The sequence below is a fragment of the Apis mellifera genome, linkage group LG5 (genome assembly GCF_003254395.2).
Source record: "Apis mellifera strain DH4 linkage group LG5, Amel_HAv3.1, whole genome shotgun sequence".
NCBI lineage: Eukaryota > Metazoa > Arthropoda > Insecta > Hymenoptera > Apidae > Apis > Apis mellifera.
Genome location: NC_037642.1, coordinates 2,636,892 through 2,653,888, shown reverse-complemented (window position 1 = coordinate 2,653,888; position 16,997 = coordinate 2,636,892). Strand labels below are relative to the sequence as shown.

The 16,997-nt window shown below is 35.7% G+C and overlaps 1 protein-coding gene and 1 long non-coding RNA gene across 2 annotated transcripts in view; one reads left to right on the top strand and one right to left on the bottom strand.

The window, feature by feature from the left end:
- Nrx-1 (neurexin 1) overlaps positions 1–16,997 on the top strand; it is a gene marked incomplete at its 3' end in the record, with an annotated part of 337,998 nt that overhangs the window by 33,393 nt on the left and 287,608 nt on the right.
- On the bottom strand, positions 9,949–13,684 carry LOC107964467. The gene is made up of 4 exons (XR_001703022.2): positions 13,127–13,684; positions 12,461–13,043; positions 10,629–10,944; positions 9,949–10,553 (listed from the first exon to the last, which is right to left on the bottom strand). It is a non-coding gene; the product is annotated as an uncharacterized LOC107964467 (long non-coding RNA).

The following is a 16,997-nucleotide window of genomic DNA, read 5'->3' as shown; positions in this document are numbered from 1 at the left end:
CGACAGGTGGTTGGAAAAATGATGATCGTAGAATAGTGGTTTCGACACTTCGATAATTTTTAAAGAATCTTAACGACGAGATCTTGGCTTCGTACCACCTAAGAGAAAGGTTCAATTCGCAGTTTCTGAAAGTTTCCGGGCTGCTATATACTATGAAAACTTTGTGGAAACAAGGAAATGCATCTCTTCCGTGTAGAAGACACGTGTATATATATTCTTTCCGGAAGCTGCGCTTTTATCAGAGAATATTTCTCGTTCAACTTTTCATCCGGATGTGAACTTTATATATATATATAGATTATAAGAACGAGAGGTTAAAAGCAGGAAAGTATAATGCAGGAATAGAATGATTCTTTCTAGAGAAAAAGGTTACTCGTTGCATTCGTTCTTTGTTAGATATTTTATAATAATTTTATTCGATACTTTAAAAGATTTATATTTTTCTCTTATTTTATAATATCAACTTCTATTTAAATTTCCGTAACAGGACTAAGAAGCTCTTAATATCTGAGATTAATATTTATAGATCCCTTAATATCATACTATATTAAACCGTGGATCGAAGTATCTGAAATTAATAGTTCGAAATAAATAAAAGTCGTTCTTAAAAAAATTAATAACAATCAAATATTCTTCATTAAAAATGAAGAAAGTTGTTTCATACGATTCTTTCTCGATCAAAATTTGACTTCAAAAATTCGAAAAATATTAAAGATGAAGAAAGTTGTTTCATACGATCCTTTCTCGATCAAAATTTGACTTCAAAAATTCGAAAAATATTAAAGATGAAGAAAATTGTTACACACTCGTTTCATACATCTTTTATACGACACTTATACTTATTAGTTACAATAGTTTCTTCTTCGCGTTTCTTCTAATTCATTTCTATAGAATCAGAAGGAAATATTAATTACAGTGTTAAAATGATCGTTCGTTAATATTGAAAAATTTCCAACGACTCTCCTCGGTTATAGCACAAAAGATGCGGGTATTGTCGTTCATAATCGTTTCCTTTTTTTTCTTCCTTTTTATCATTCTTCGGGCACAAAGACATTGTTAATTATTTCACGTTAAAATTTTTACTTTGACGCGGTTCATGATCTCCCGTTGACAACCACCGATATCGATATGCATCGTTCGTTGTACACGTTTGATGTATCACCTTTTCGACCCGCGACCGCTTAATCAACGTGATTGGTCTCGCTTTGACACGTGTTCTTGAGGCGCGTTTTAATGGAACACAGTTTCGAACAATCGTCGATCGAATCTTCATTTGTTAAATTTCCTTTCCTGAACTCGTCATTATCCACGTAATGTAATCGAATAGATAATTTTAATACGATTTTTACATCGGTTTTCATCACCGAAGAGAAACAATGATGGACGGAGATTCGATCCGGTTGTCGAACGTGGTTTTCGAAGGCATTTGTTAGTAAAAAAGAAAAAAAGGAAAAACGGAAGCACTCGTGCCGATGGTCAAAGGTATTTTCAACCGTGTTTACTCCCCTCCTTCGTCGAGTGTTTTTCGTAGTTTCTAAAGAGACCCTGTCCAACCTATCCCAACCATGAAAAAAGGCCTCGTTTTCCCTCGTTTTCGACCAAGAGAGCATCCACTACTTTTATTTTTATCCACGGTAAGCTTCATTCATCCAGTTACTCCTTCCCACCGCCTTTCCCCTCGTATTTGGCCAAGTTTTCGTCGAAGAAGAAGGGAAACTGGGAGTGAACAACGCCATTGCTGCTGCCGGAAACTTTCAATTACGCTCACGTAGCGTGTCGGTATATCCCGATATCTACCCTTTCTGCCTAGAATTGAACCTTCCAAGCTCCTATTCCAAGGGGATCAAATCCATCTGATTACTGGTAATAGAGTTGTGTTTCAATCCTGTTTCCCTTGCCACTAGTTAAATCTCCTCCAATATTTCCACGATCGAACGTTTGAATTACACGTTTGGTAAATATGAAATATCGTTTATTCGAGGAGGGGAGGATTAACGAAACCCTTTGTACGAACTGCGTGGAAATTCCTTTTGCATCGAAGTTAATCGATGATAGATCGGAGAGGTTTATCTCGTTATTTGTTTAGGGTTAAAATTAAGAAGAAAAGTGTTCGTAATTAAATTATATCATAGAAATTTTGCGTCTAATCGAATGTGCAAGTAGTCGTTTTTAATAATAATTGAAATTCTTCGTTATCATTAGAAAAATTAGGAATCGTTTCTCTTTTTCTTTGATTCTTTGATTTCCATTTCATGGATCTTTCCAAGGAAAGCATTTCGAAGAAACTCTTAAATTACTGTTCCAATGCTTACTGGATTTTAATTCCGCACGCAATTTTTCGAAACTTTGACAATACCTGTTCAAATATGAAAGGAAGATTAAATTTTCTTGTTACACACGGTACTGCAAGTTGGTCGAAGTTTATTTGAATTCGATTCGAAGTTCATAGTTCGATTTCACCGGCCAAGTCGTGATTCTTTTTGATTGCCCTCGCTGTTTGCGTTCCAATGATAAATCGTTGGCTAAAACGAGAGGGAATTTTTCCTTTTTCCTTTTTTTTTTTCACGACCTACATCCCAGTTTTATATTTTCCATTCTATCTTCCCCTATCGCGCACGCTTTATTCCTGAAATTTACTCTCGAGCCGGATACACTTCTCGCGTTACACACTCGTCAGTTCAGAAATGCTGCTACATTCATCGAGGGTAGCCTCGCGCGAGTAATATAAAAATCGATGAACGAACTAATGGAACTACCTCAGTCGCGGCACGTAACATATTTCATCGGGCCTCGGTGATTATCGATTTATTTTTATTGTTAAAATTATTTCCTCGTTTCATGCATGTATACTATCCTCTCGTATTAAAAAAAGCTATGAATCATCGAAGATACACGCGCACACTATTATTCTTAAATAATAATTTCACAATATTCACAAATTGATGTATCCACGTTACAATGAATATACGCGTGAACATTAAATAAATCGGAAACAATAGATTTAAATTTTCCAACAACTTTTTAGAATAGCAAAACGAGAATACGATTTCGAAAGTATCGAAAGAATTTGCACAGAGATCCGTGTAATTCTAACGTATACACAAATATTTTTAAAATTATACGAATCACGGATTAAAATACGTGTACATTCGAATCTCAATTTTAATTAACATAATTAATTCAATCTGGCGGGGCAATGAGACTTTAGCTCCAAGAAAATTATACGGATTTCCGTGCTTCAACTTGCACTTGTAATTGATGAATAATTACGTTCGTCGTTCCTCTGTTTGACAACCGCGAAATTGGGTTGCGTCTGACAGAAAAAAGGGCGCGCACACAAACACACGAAGAAGAGGAGGGGGATGAACGGACACAGGCGCAGCGTTTGTGGGGGTGGGATAGGTGATAGCATTAATTTATACGAGAGAAACTTTGACGTGAATGAATGGGGCCTGCGATCGAGTAACCGTGCGAGCGCCGTGTCGATGAAATTAATTGAAAACTTGTTTATTTATTGGCGACTCGGGGCCGGCATCCAACCGACCTCGAAGTTTTTGGCGAACGTCGGCGGATACGAGGCTCGCGGGGTAATTGGGAATAGGATTTGGAGCACGAAAATAATTGGTTTCCGGCTTCTGCCAGCCGACTTGTGTAACACGCAGTTATACCAGTTTAACCTAGACCTGATCTCTTATGATTCCACGCGTTTTACGTCTCTTCTTTCGTTTATTGATCCCAATCTTCATTGATAAATTTTCTTGGAAGGGAATATCGAATGGTGTTAGGTCTCTTTTCATTTTCCAAATTTTTGCTCCACGAATCTTTATAAATCTTTGCAACAAGTCTTTTGATTTTTGTGAGAAGTATTATTTTCATTCAGTTAAACAATATGAATAATTTTCTTCTTATTCATACGTAAAATAGCTTCATCTTGTTGCGAATATACAAATTATTGTAATATAAATCGTGTGGAAATTTGATTCGTTGTTTCAATTAACGTACATTCAATTTCACTATTCAGAATTATAATAAATGAAATTTCTTTCGTTTCTTTCTCCGCAAATGGCACGAATGGCTGTATACATTCGCTGTTAGGAATTTCCATCCCTCACTTTTCAGCATGATATTCCGGGGAATTTATTCGATCCCCTCGAGCTTTTTGGCCATTAAAGACGTCGAAACTTAGAGACTCGGTGAAAGAAGATCTTTTAATGCTGTTTTCACGATGAAAGTGAGCTGTAATAATTCGAGCTGTAAGAAATTATGAAAGGTATTATTATATAATACGTGTTTTAAAGGGAAATTCGTTCCCTCTCTGCTTTCGTAATTTGTACAAAAAAATACTGAAATATCGAGGAACATTATAAATTGAACATTCAAGAAACTTTGGAAGAAAAAGAAACATATCAAACAATGACTTGTATTTCATACAAGAAGGCAAAAACAAATTTATTAGGACATTGAAGGATATTCTCGATATTTAAATTTAAGTTTTAAGTTTATGAGAATTGAAGAAGAGTCACATCTTTCTATATATTTCTCATTCCTGCTAAGCATATTCAAAAAGGATATTCCGTCACGTTCAAATCCTCGCGTGGCCACCATTCTCGACAAGTTAAATTGAGCTCCGTTCCAAATCTAGAATTTTGAAATCTAATTTTAAAATCTATTCCAAACACGCGTCTTCTTTCACACGCCGCTCAAATAGAATCATCATCGTTGAATATTCATTTCCCCAGATCTAACCAATATCCCGATAGATCCAATATTAATCATAATCGAATGACAAAGTTGAAAAACCAGTCTCCAATTTATACACACCTTTTACATAAAACGAATGTCACGAAGAAAATCCCAGTTTCGTGTTTCCCAGAGTCGCGAAATTGCAATTGCTCGAACGTACACGCGAACGTAGCCAAGATTTCGCCACTTTAAAAGTTGCAAATCCTTTCTTGGACTTCCGGGCTCAAAGTCTCGAAGAAAGGAACGTGGAGTCGGAAGCTTAACTTTCGAGGAAGCAAGGTTGCGCGCGATAAAAAAAAAAGAATTATCGAAATTGAAATGGATTTGAAAAGGCGAGAATAATTGGAAATTAATGCGAGACGAATGAATCGAAGTTTTCGTGATTTCAAGATATCGTTGATATAAATTAACGAGGAGGGGGATGATCGTGATTCGAAACGAATAACCGGGTTCCCTGCGTGTTTCGCGCAGGAAATTATTCATCGCGGAGGAAATTGAAATTTTCAAAATGTATGTCACTTGAACTTGGAAGGTTTCGCAAAATAGCGGCTCGTTGAGTTTCGTTTCACGGATGATCCGTAAACCGGAGAAAGGAAATTGAAATTGAAGATGGGAAGAACGTGTCGAAAATTGAAAATATTAAACCGCCGCGGTTTCTCGCCAATTACATAAAATGGAAATGAGAACGAAACCGCCATATCATTTTTAATTTTAATGATTCAAGAAATTTAATCACTTAATGTATTAATTACCTTTTTATAATAGGATATCTAATCCTAGTTTTTCTACTAAATTTTTTAACGACAAAAAAATTATTAATAATTATTAGCTGACACTCATATTTATCTTTACTTAAATTAATTTCCGAATAAAACTTTCATTTATTGTTTTAGAATTCTCTATTAAATTATAATTTTACTTAAATTTTTATATTTTATATATAATCAATTAATTCAAAAATATAATTTATTTAAAATAAATTATTAATAATTTTAAAATTATCTCATTTATAAAATTTTGTCTATAATTAAAAATATTAGTACAATAATTTAACTTAATTATAAAAAAAATAAATTTTAATTTTTATAACCCATTTATTCATATAATTTTATATATGATTATATATATTAGTATAAAAATTTAACATAAATATCACTTTTTATCCCGCTGAAAGTTGAGAAGGAACTGTGTAGAAAAAAAATTAAAAAAATCTCCAATGATTCACAACAATAATTTGAAACATTCTCGAGAATCAATCTCTTAGGACGAGATCAGTGATTTAATAATTTAATAACATTTCCTTCTCGACGGTTAAGCGTAGCAAGGATCGTACGTACACGGTTGAAGTAGATATATCGTTGAACCGAATTCAATATCGATATTGTCGAGCATGCAACAGAGCAGCAGCAAGGATATTGGTATCCGTCGAATCAAAGCAGTTCGCCTATATTAACCATCGCGCATCCTGCGCTAGATTCTTCTTCTTCTTCTTCTTCTTCTTCTTCTTCTTTCTCTTTTCGTGCAGTTTCGACTTTTTATTCGGCAATAAGAAAGTTTTGACAAGAATCTTTATGGAATAAGTTTCCACGAAGGAATCGTGGAAAGTTGGTTGGTACTGGCGCCCAGCCTTTTCCGTGTCCTTTTGTACTCTCTGCCCTCCCCCTCCTCCATCTCGCCATCGCGCCTCTCCTGTCGCCCACCTCTCAATCCCGGTTCCCTCTTTATGAATACTCGCTCATTCTCAATACTAATCCAGACTAAATTTGAAAGCGGGCAAACTTAGATTGCTCTCGTAATCTTTTTTCTATAAAGAAAGGATGGGGATGAAAGTTGGAGGGTGTATGTAAAAAAGGGTGACTTTGGGAATTTTCCACGATTTTTTGATTTATCCAAGTTGATTACGCTCTTAATAAATTTCCTCCCTTCTGCAACAATCTCTCGTAAAATTTAATTCCTTTCGAAAATCGTTCTTCTTCTTCTTCCTCTTCTTCTTCTTCTTGGTTAATTTGTTCGTTAAGAATGAAATCAAAGTTTTTAAAAATTAGGAATAAAAAGTTTGTTTATCAAGATGACTCGAGCCACCTTTTTCAATCTTCTCGATTTATTAATCCTAAATTTATCTCTGCCCTCGATTGCGATCAAATTTATCTATCATTTTGGAGAAAGTATCTCGATCGAACGTTCTCGAAATGGAATCAGATATATTCTCTCTCCTTCGATCTCTCACATACACACACACATTTACCAACAAACGCTTAAACGTTCCGCTTAATTCGCACGGTACACGTATTTCCAGCCGTGTTTTCCCTTCGTTTTAACTTTTCCGCTTGTACAATGTCAGCTTGAACGTGACATGGTTGAAATTTCGTGACGTTTCTCTTTCTGCCCCCTTCTCCCAAGGGGCGATGAATTTTTCCTCCGATTCTCTCTCCACCCCTTTTCGTTGGACAGCCATGAAAATCGGTCGATCCTGCTGTGTGTAAGGGCGTGCATGGCGATTTGGCGTAATTGTGGGATCTCAGAGGGGGAGGAAATTTTTCATCCATATTTATGAAATTCTCTCCCTTTTTTCTTCACCCCCTCCCCCGATTAAATGTCAATTCGATCCTCCTGTAATCGTTTTAAAATTAGGATGTGTGATATTCTTGTTGATAATTTGAAACGGATCGATTATAATTATTTTGAAATTGAAATTGAGTGAAATCGACGGTTGATGGACGGGGATAATGGGAATTAAAGGGAAATAAAGAAGTGCAATATATATGTAGATAACAGATGAAATTAAAAATTGAATAGTTTACGAGGTATCTCTATAACTTTTCTGGCAAAATTAATTACACTGCGAAATATAAAGTATTTAGAAAATTTTCATCGTGTGTTTCGAGTATTTTTTTTAAATCGAATCTTTAATTGATTATTTAAAATCAAACTCTATATTTACCTAACAAAATTCTTAGATTTCCAATGATAATTTTTGGAATTGAAAAATATAACATTCTCTAATAATTTTTAATAACAATTAATTTTATTCCATCTGATCGCAATTGTAATTAAAAAAGAAAAAAATCGTGTACGATTTAGAGAGAATTTTTCCATTCCTAGATTTTGTAACTTATCTTCATTCAGTCTCAACTCGAGTTGTAATGATATATATTTTGAAGAGGTCGAAATGAGAACACGTTCCTCGTTAAAATTGTTCAACCGGTTGTCGCGATATCAAATAAATTGAATTTATTTCGGCATCTTTGACCCTGTTTGCCCGTGTAAATGTATCGCGTGTCCAATCCACCCTTTGTACGGACATTTTGCGGACATGTACAGTTGTCTGTGAGCCGCAACAAGGGCAGGGAACAGATGCAGACGCGAAGGAAACTGGGCGTGAAACAGACTTTGATGTAGAAAGGAAGGATTTTGTGGTTGAGGTTGATGGAACGTGAATAATCGCAACCCCCCTTTCTCTCTCTCTCTCTCTCTCTCTCTCCACATAAGAAAACTTTGAAAGAGATAGGAGATAAACGGAACAAAGAAACAGGTGGAGGTGTGCATTGACACTTTTACACCGGTAAAATGCCAAGATTTGTTTAATTTTATTCTCGACATTTTTACACGTAATAATTCGTCGTAGATTTAGACTTCTCTTTACTTGAAATTATAGATTAGAAAGTTTCTTTAATAAAATTTATTAAAAGGATTACATTATTCCACCACCAACGATGCAACTAGCTTTATCAAAGGGCTGAAAATATCGAGCTGAATTTTGAAATTACTTGTGTTCAAATTACAGAAAAAAATTATTTCCACCCGCGTTCTATTTTCTGATACACCTACAGCTTTTACAATTTTCGCTACGAACTCTTTCAAACAAAAAAAAAAAAATAATAATAATAAGAGAAAAGGAAATATTTCTGCAAGTATACGCAGAAAGTTATTTCAGTATCAAAAAAAAAAAAAAAGAAAAAGAGTCTCATTTTCATACCACGTCACGTACAACCGAGGGAAAGAATGAAAAGCATTCGAGCTGAAATCTAAACGAAGAAGAAGAAGAAGAAGAAGAAAGTGCGTTGGAAACGAACGATCAAATTGTCCTGTAGGGAAAGAGTGGCTGTCCTCTTTAGAATCCACGTGTATGCACTTTTCAACGCGTATTTGCCCTGTGGCGTACACTAAAAAAGTGAAAGAAATACCTGGGAAGAGGAGAGAGAGAGAGAGAAACAGAGAGAGAGAGGGAGAGTGAACAGGAAGAACAAAGCACGCAAAGCAAACGAGAGGGGAAGTTCCATGATACCGTTAAACGTCGCGCCGCGACCCATAAATTCCTTTAATTAAAACTTCATACCGTGCATCTGCATAAAGACTGAAGAACCTTCTACAACCTCGGCTCTCCCGCGCTCATTCATATTTACATTCTGTAGCGCGAAAGCAGTGCGTATAATATAGCTACGTGTCAGAATGGAATATTCGTGGTTAATGGCGGCGAGTGGCCATTATTTTTTTCCACCGAATCGTATAATTGATCGTGCTGCTCAGGTGAATAATTTAATAGGATTTTACAAGTAGAGATAAACGTTCGTTCGTGTTATTCGAAACTTTTTCTTCGAATCTTCGTTATCGATGATATTACGACTGATTTCTTTTATTCTTATGTTTTCTTTCTTCTTATGTTTTTTTCTTTTTTTTCAATTCACTCGAGAAGATGAAATAGGAAATAATAAATAAGGCTGTTATTAAAGATTTAGTATAGCGTGATGTAATATAAGTTGTTTATATTATGGGAGGAGAAGGAGGGTCTAAGAATGGTTGACGAGTCGATGACGCTATTCTATTTTCGTACTTATTCGGATAAATACGTTTTCGAAGCGAAACGGTGTCCGTGTTGCGTTGGTTATTAAAATTGAATGTACTTGTTCGGCTACACGCATTTGTACTTTGGACGAACGCTTGTTTTGCAATAACATCGTTCATTATATTGTTACGAATACAAATAGCCTGTGACGGTTTTCATTATTACCGTTCGATGTTATCGGGACTCTGTTATTCTTTTATAGATTTTATCGAGTTTGTCACAGTGTATTTGCCACGAAATTTAACACGAAATAAACATTATTGTCATAAATTATAATTATCATTTGACATTCGTAAAACTTTTTTTCGTAATACGTATATTTATTCTGCAAAATTATACTTTTCTCTTTTTTTCTTCTCGTTCGAAAATTTCAGATCCATCATCATTATTATTCAAACGTAGATTTCTTTTTTCAAAATATAATTTTAATTCGGATGATGGATGAAATTGAATCAATTTGAGTATTAATTCTTAATTCTTCGTCGCTAATCATATTTCATTGCCATTTTCTTTGTTAATTGTCTTCGAAATTGTGCCTCGAACAATATATAGATATAGAGCTGATTTAAATTAAATCATTTTTAATTCTTTTCCTTCGAATCATTTCACTCGAAATTAGATATTTACCGTTGCAGAATATTAAATTATGCATAATTTATAATTAATAACATTTAATTAACCTAAAGTTCAAATTGAACTTTATTAAAATTATTAAATTGAATCCATAATCCCAACCACGATTGTTAATTTCAAAGCGCAATATTAACGCATTCGAAGCCGGTCACGTAGAATTTCCAATATGGTCGCATCAAAAAACTCTTCCAAAAAAAAAAAACAATTCGTATTTATCGTTCAGTGTACTTCTTCTAATTTCAAATTCCGTTTCCCGCCATTTTTCATCGCTTCTTCTCGTTCTTCATCTTTCAATTTAATACGAAAATCGATAATCCTCCATTCTTATCGCAGCCTGGAACACGAATAATTATCTCAGACGAACGTAATCAAGCGCTTGGCAAATATATATACGCGAGATGTTACTTACTTGCCTATATAATTCACCTAGGTTAGGCTAACGAAGGAATCGTGTGTGGTTCCGAATTCAGGCAATGCACGTTAATGCACGAAACATAACTGATGTACCAATAGGGAAACGGGCCAGGCGCTCGATCATACACTACTAACTACTGCCGGCGGGTCCGCTGGCAAGTGCACGATTTGCATGTGGAGTACGAATGGAGTTTGGCGGATGAGTGTACGGCCAGTCGTGTATCTGCATACGATTATGCAGCTACGTGTTGCCCTAACTGTCGACAATCTCGGCAGAGGCTGACCACCCTCGCAACACGCATTCGAGCACTCTTGAAACAGACGAAAATTTATTTATTTGTTTATTTATTTATTTGTAGCAAATTGTTCGATAGTCGAGCTATGGCGATTATTGAGGGGGGACAATTTTTTGTATATTCGTTTATATTTTCGCGAGATATTATTTCTGTGCGGATCTGTGGAACGTTTTTTAGAAAGATTTTTAGGAATCTAGGAATTAGATTTTAGACGAACATGAAAATTCCACAAGAAATTAATTATAAAATTGTTAATAGAGAGATTATTGAAAAATTTGGACAAGTTTCCAATTGGGCTTTTCCAAGATTTTTAGGAATTAGAGGGTTGAAAGATAAGGAATAAAGAAGCTACTCGATAACATGAAACTTCCACAAGAAACTCCATTAATTAAGAAATTGTTAATAGTCAAAAATATTAAAAAATTTGGACAAGTTTCCAATCAAGCTTTCCCAAGATTTTTAGGAATCTAGAAATTAGAGGGTTGAAAGATAAGGAATAAAGAATCGATAACATGAAACTTCCACAAGAAATTAATTATGAAATTATCAATAGTGAAGAATATTTAAAAATTTGGATAAGTTTCCAATTGGGCTTCACCAAGATTTTTAGGAATCTAGGAATTAGAGGGTTGAAAGATAAGAAATAAAGAAACTACTCCATAATATGAAACTTCCACAAGAAATTAATTATGAAATTGTTAATAGAAAGATTATTGAAAAATTTGGACAAGTTTCCAATCGAGCTTTCCCAAGACTTTTAGGAATCTAGAAATTAGATTTTAGAAGATTGAAAGATAAGGAATAAAGAAACTACTCCATAACATGAAACTTCCACAAGAAATTAATTATGAAATTGTTAATAGAAAGATTATTGAAAAATTTGGACAAGTTTCCAATTGGGCTTTTAGGAATCTAGGAATTAGAGGGTTGAAAGATAAGGAATAAAGAAGCTATTCGATAGCATGAAACTTCCACAAGAAATTAATTATGAAATTGTTAATAGTGAAGAATATTAAAAAATTTGGACAAGTTTCCAATTGGGCTTTGCCAAGATTTTTAGGAATCTAGGAATTAGATTTTAGACGAACATGAAACTTCCACAAGAAATTAATTATGAAATTGTTAATAGTGAAGAATATTGAAAAATTTGGACAAGTTTCCAATCGAGTTTTCCTCCCTGTTCCACAAGCACGATCGAGTTAGAAAACTTTCTTTCCACGCGACAATGTGGGTAGTCTTTGACGGTGAATTTATTATTTGCATGGAATTGTGGCTTGGCGCGAATTGCAGCCAGTATTATTTAGAATGCACGAAAGTGTCGTGAGTGCTTGACATATACAGGATTGGAGGAGAGTGGCTCGAAACTGTGTGGAGCTGGCGCCTAGATTGTACAAGGGCGCGAGAGGAAAGTGGGAAAGGGGATGCTTGAGCGGCCTCTGTCCTCGTTACGTGTAGTGCTACGATTCCATGGAGGAAGGTTTCCAACCGTTTCTTAACAGGTAGTACAAACATTTCAAGTATTCGCCGCTACCTGAAAGAAATGGCATCACACGTGGAAAACACGTATATATATGTATATCTTTGAGGTCACTTTAGTTCTTAGATCGGGGTAAGAGGTTGCTGGCCAAGTGAGAAATCTTGTCGAAGACTTGCCTCCCAACACGCTGCTCATTCGTCTTCTTTCTTTCCTTCTTTTTCACTTGGAATAGAAAAATCAAAAATCTTATAAGTAACAAGTTTTCATCGATGGAAACTAGTAGATAGAGAAACGTTTTGAAATAGCTTGAAACGATTCGATATTTCAAAATTCTAAAATTTAATTGGTAACTTCGTTCGTGAAAGTTTAAAACAACTTGGCTCGAAACAAGCGCAACGATGCTAAAGAAGCATTTTAATATTCCATTCCAGATAAGTTAAAAATGAAGTCGTACATACATTTTACTCAAGAGCGAAATTGCAGCGTGCTGCAAAGTGTTGTTCGCCATTAAGGTTACGCGGAGTAGTCGCATTTGTTCTTAAGACTTGTTAAGAGGTTGCCAACTGTACACGGAAGTTTCCTCCCGCGTCTTCTCCCCGGAAGATACTTCTTTCACGTTTTTATCTTTTCCAGAAGCCTGTGAAATTGTCCAAATGACAAATCTTGCATCTTCTCTTCAACTACATACACGCTTTTGCCTCTCTTCATTCATTTACTTACTTTCTCTTCTTCTTCTTCTTTTTTTTTTGTAAATCAGTACTTTTCGTTTGATACGAAAAGTTTTTGATAAAACTCGTTAAGAAATTGTATCGAACGTATGGAAATTCTTTCTTTGAAGGTATCTTGTTTCTTGTCTTTTTATCTTCTTTAGAAGTTCGTGAAATTATTCCAGTTATTTATTACGTTATATTTCTTTCGCTCTCGATAATCAGATAGGTGATATCTTACTTTATATTTTATTCCAAACGATATATATAGCATTTATTCATTTTCACGTGATGAAAAAGCGAGATGAACACCATCATCTTTTCTTCTGACTCGTATATAAAGCCAGTAACAGGTGATGCAATGTTGCCTCTGCAACTGGCGAAATTCCAGCTGCTTTTTACGTTCGATGCACCTCACTGCCAAAAATGATTACACGGCTAGACGATGGCCGTGCCAAGAAATTGTTGCCTTCCCAGCCACCGCGACGCCCTTCGATCCTCTCCCTTGTGCTGCAGCAAAAACAATTCTCCGGTCGTTAATATGCGAACATTTTAAAAATACTCACTTCTTCTGAATAATGTAGGGAAATAATTGATGGCAAATAACAACCAATTTCAAATCGGTAAATATTTTATTTCGTGCATTATAAATTTCTGTTCACGATAATCCATATTTTCGGATCTTTTCAATCAAAATTTCGAAACTCGCGAAGCTTACAGTCAATTTTAAAAACCTTTTCTATAAATTTCGATTTTATAATATTCGAAATTCTCAAAATTATATTCTCTTCATCGCCATTTCTTCACTAATTTTTTCAATTCAACCCTCCAAAAAATATAACAATTTTTCATTTTCAAAATCGCAATCTCCAAAGTTAACCAAAATCCTTTCCAACCACAACTTTCCCTTCTTTTCACTTCTTCATTCCACGTAAGAATTACGATTATCAACCACCGTTAAATATTCAAAACTCACCCCTTTGCGCTTCGAACGCAGTCTCGTGCATCGAGGGGAAAAAAGAGAGAGGGGAAGGAAAGAGAAAACGCGAGGGAAAAAGGTAACGAACAATCGGTTACCGAATGGGGTTGGAGCGAGACGAGGTGGAAGAGGCATGGATACGGGTTCGGTTGATAAGAGGGTGATGCGGGGTTAATCGCCGCGTTCACACCGAGCGGGTATCAAAGCCGCCCCGTTCGCATCGGTGTGCGAAGGGAGGGGTCGCTTTGAAACTATCCATGCACGGCGAGGGTGATCTGGAAAAGCCAGAGGGAGGGTGTCATTAAAGGATAGCGGCGGTGAAAGCAACGTCGGGTAGTTGCATCACCGGCGACGTGGAATTATAAGCTGATGGATAGGATTACGGTGGCCGGGCCGTGTTTAGGCATTTTGACAAACGCCACCCGGTATATCATACTTAACGCCTTTCCCGCCTGCAAATTATTTCTTTCCACGATACCTGCAAATGTCCACGAAGCTTTCTTGGATAATTGTTTCAAAGTACGAAACAATTTTGATGGAATCTTGAAACAGATTTAGTATTTGGAACAAAGATGTTGTGTTTAGAATTATCAACACTCGTGATCGATCGAAACGAAGTTCGACACGATCGATGGAATTATTTTTACTTCGATGGAAATGTTTGGAAGCAACTATTCAATGGATGGATGGATGGATGGCCCAAGGCTGGCGCGATTCGAAACATTCTATTTAGAGCAGCTCGGTAAGAAATTGTAGCCACGAATGGTCATCACAGCAGGGCGATCGATACCCCGAACTGTGTCCACGAGAAACTAATCGGCATAGTTGGAAAGCCGGCGGTTATCCTGGGAATCCTACAGGATCGGTTGTCCCTCGTGCTGCTGCGGTTACAACTAACGATCCTTCCTTCCCTTCCTCCCCCAATGTCATCTCTGGAACAGTTGCACGGTTTAACAGTGTGTCCCCTGTATTACTTAGCAGTTTGATTTACAGCCGGGGGGGGGGGTTGGTCCAGGGGTGAAACGTAAAACTCTACCGGCGAAATTGAAATTCCCCCGTTTAAAACGATTCGCGATAAACCTGCTTCATTTGTCTTCCCTTCCCCCGATTTAGTGTGTATAGATTATTCGTATGGTGGAGCAGGTTTGGAGAGAAGTTTGTTTGCTTGTAACCGGCTCCTTCATGCATAAATACCACTTCGCTTAATTCTTCCATTATCTATGATATTCCGTTGTTCGGTTAATAGATAGTTCGAGTGGATTCTGTCGAATCACTCGCTGAAACGATAAATCGTTTTAATTGCTGGCAAATTCGAAGCTACGTAAACTCCATCCTTTATTTATTTATAAAAATTGTTAGATTCTATAACTCGAAACTTGTTAGCATACGTTCAAAAGTATTTCTTATTTCTGAAAATAGATTCTCTGTCTCTTTAATTTAGTTCTGAGAATATAAATAATATCTGTTCTGAAAGATAGATACAGAGAATATTGTAATAAATTCCTGAAAACACTTTTGGCCAAAAGAAATACAAAAATGCCAGTTTACTTATTGAATTATAGACAATTGAATAAAACGAAAATAGATTTTCTCCCTCTCTAATTTGATTCTCAGAATATAAATAATATCAAAATATCTGTTCTGAAGGATAGATACACAGAATATTGTAATAAATTCCTGAAAACACTTTTGGCCAAAAGTGAAATACAAAAATGCCAGTTTACTTATTGAGTTATAGACAATTGAATAAAACGAAAATAGATTCTTTGTCTCTTTAATATGGTTCTCAGAATATAAATAATATCAAAATATCTGTTCTGAAAGATAGATGCACAGAATATTGTAATAAATTCCTGGAAACACTTTTGGCCAAAAAAAATACAAAAAGTTTACTTATTGAGTTATAGACAATTGAATAAAATTTTCGTCCAAAATTCGTATCATTACTTACAAAAAATGTCCAGTACGAAGTTCAGAGGCGTTAATTGAAACGACAATTTAATCCAAATAAAGTTTCGATAAATTCCAGTGAAACAAGGATAGAGATTCCATCTGAAAAATTTGACTCGTTCGATTCTCCACTCTTGCGTCAAGTGCAATCAGGCTTGCACTCTATCCCGAAGAGAGGTATTATTTTGCGGCAGATTCGTTGATGCGCCATTGTACCTAAATCGAGCAACGTTATCGCTTTTTCCTTCCCCCGTGATCGAAATTTCTGGGACGCGATTTTTTTTTTTTTCGGTCTCGATCGATGATTCCGGATCTCGGCATAATAGCTCGTCAATTTCGCGAAATTCCAAAAGTTCTCGTTCCTCCTTTATACGGAGGGAATAATGTTCGAGGAGATTTCGTATCATTTTTTTCCCCGCTTTATCTTCGAATGATCGGAGTTTCGATGGACGCCGATATAAATTAGTGTCGCTCCGATCGAGGAGATCCGTTTCAATCGCCGTTCAATCGATACCCCTCGATGCGAGATAATGGAACGAACGAATGGAAACACGATAATCGATCGAAAATTCGTGAAACATTTCGTTTGTTCCTTGATTCGATCGAAGAAAGATACGTTATAGAGAGCATACTTTCTGCTTCGAACTTGAAATCTGCGTATTTCTCTTTCTCCATTATTGTAGGATATTATAAAATTTGAACAATTTCGATCTCTTTGTATTATTCATCTTCTTTGCTTCGTAAATTTTCGGAAAAAAAGAAAAAGTGAACAGTGCCTGTCTGTAACAAAAATTCATCGAATATTAAAAATTATAAGATAAATAAATAAAAAAAGAAAGGAAAGGGGTATTTATTCTAATCAAAGGATAAAAATATTTCACGAGACACAAATATGAAAATTTCAATACGAATTTATCCGCCGTTAACTTCCATCCATCCGTGTTTCTGCCCCTCT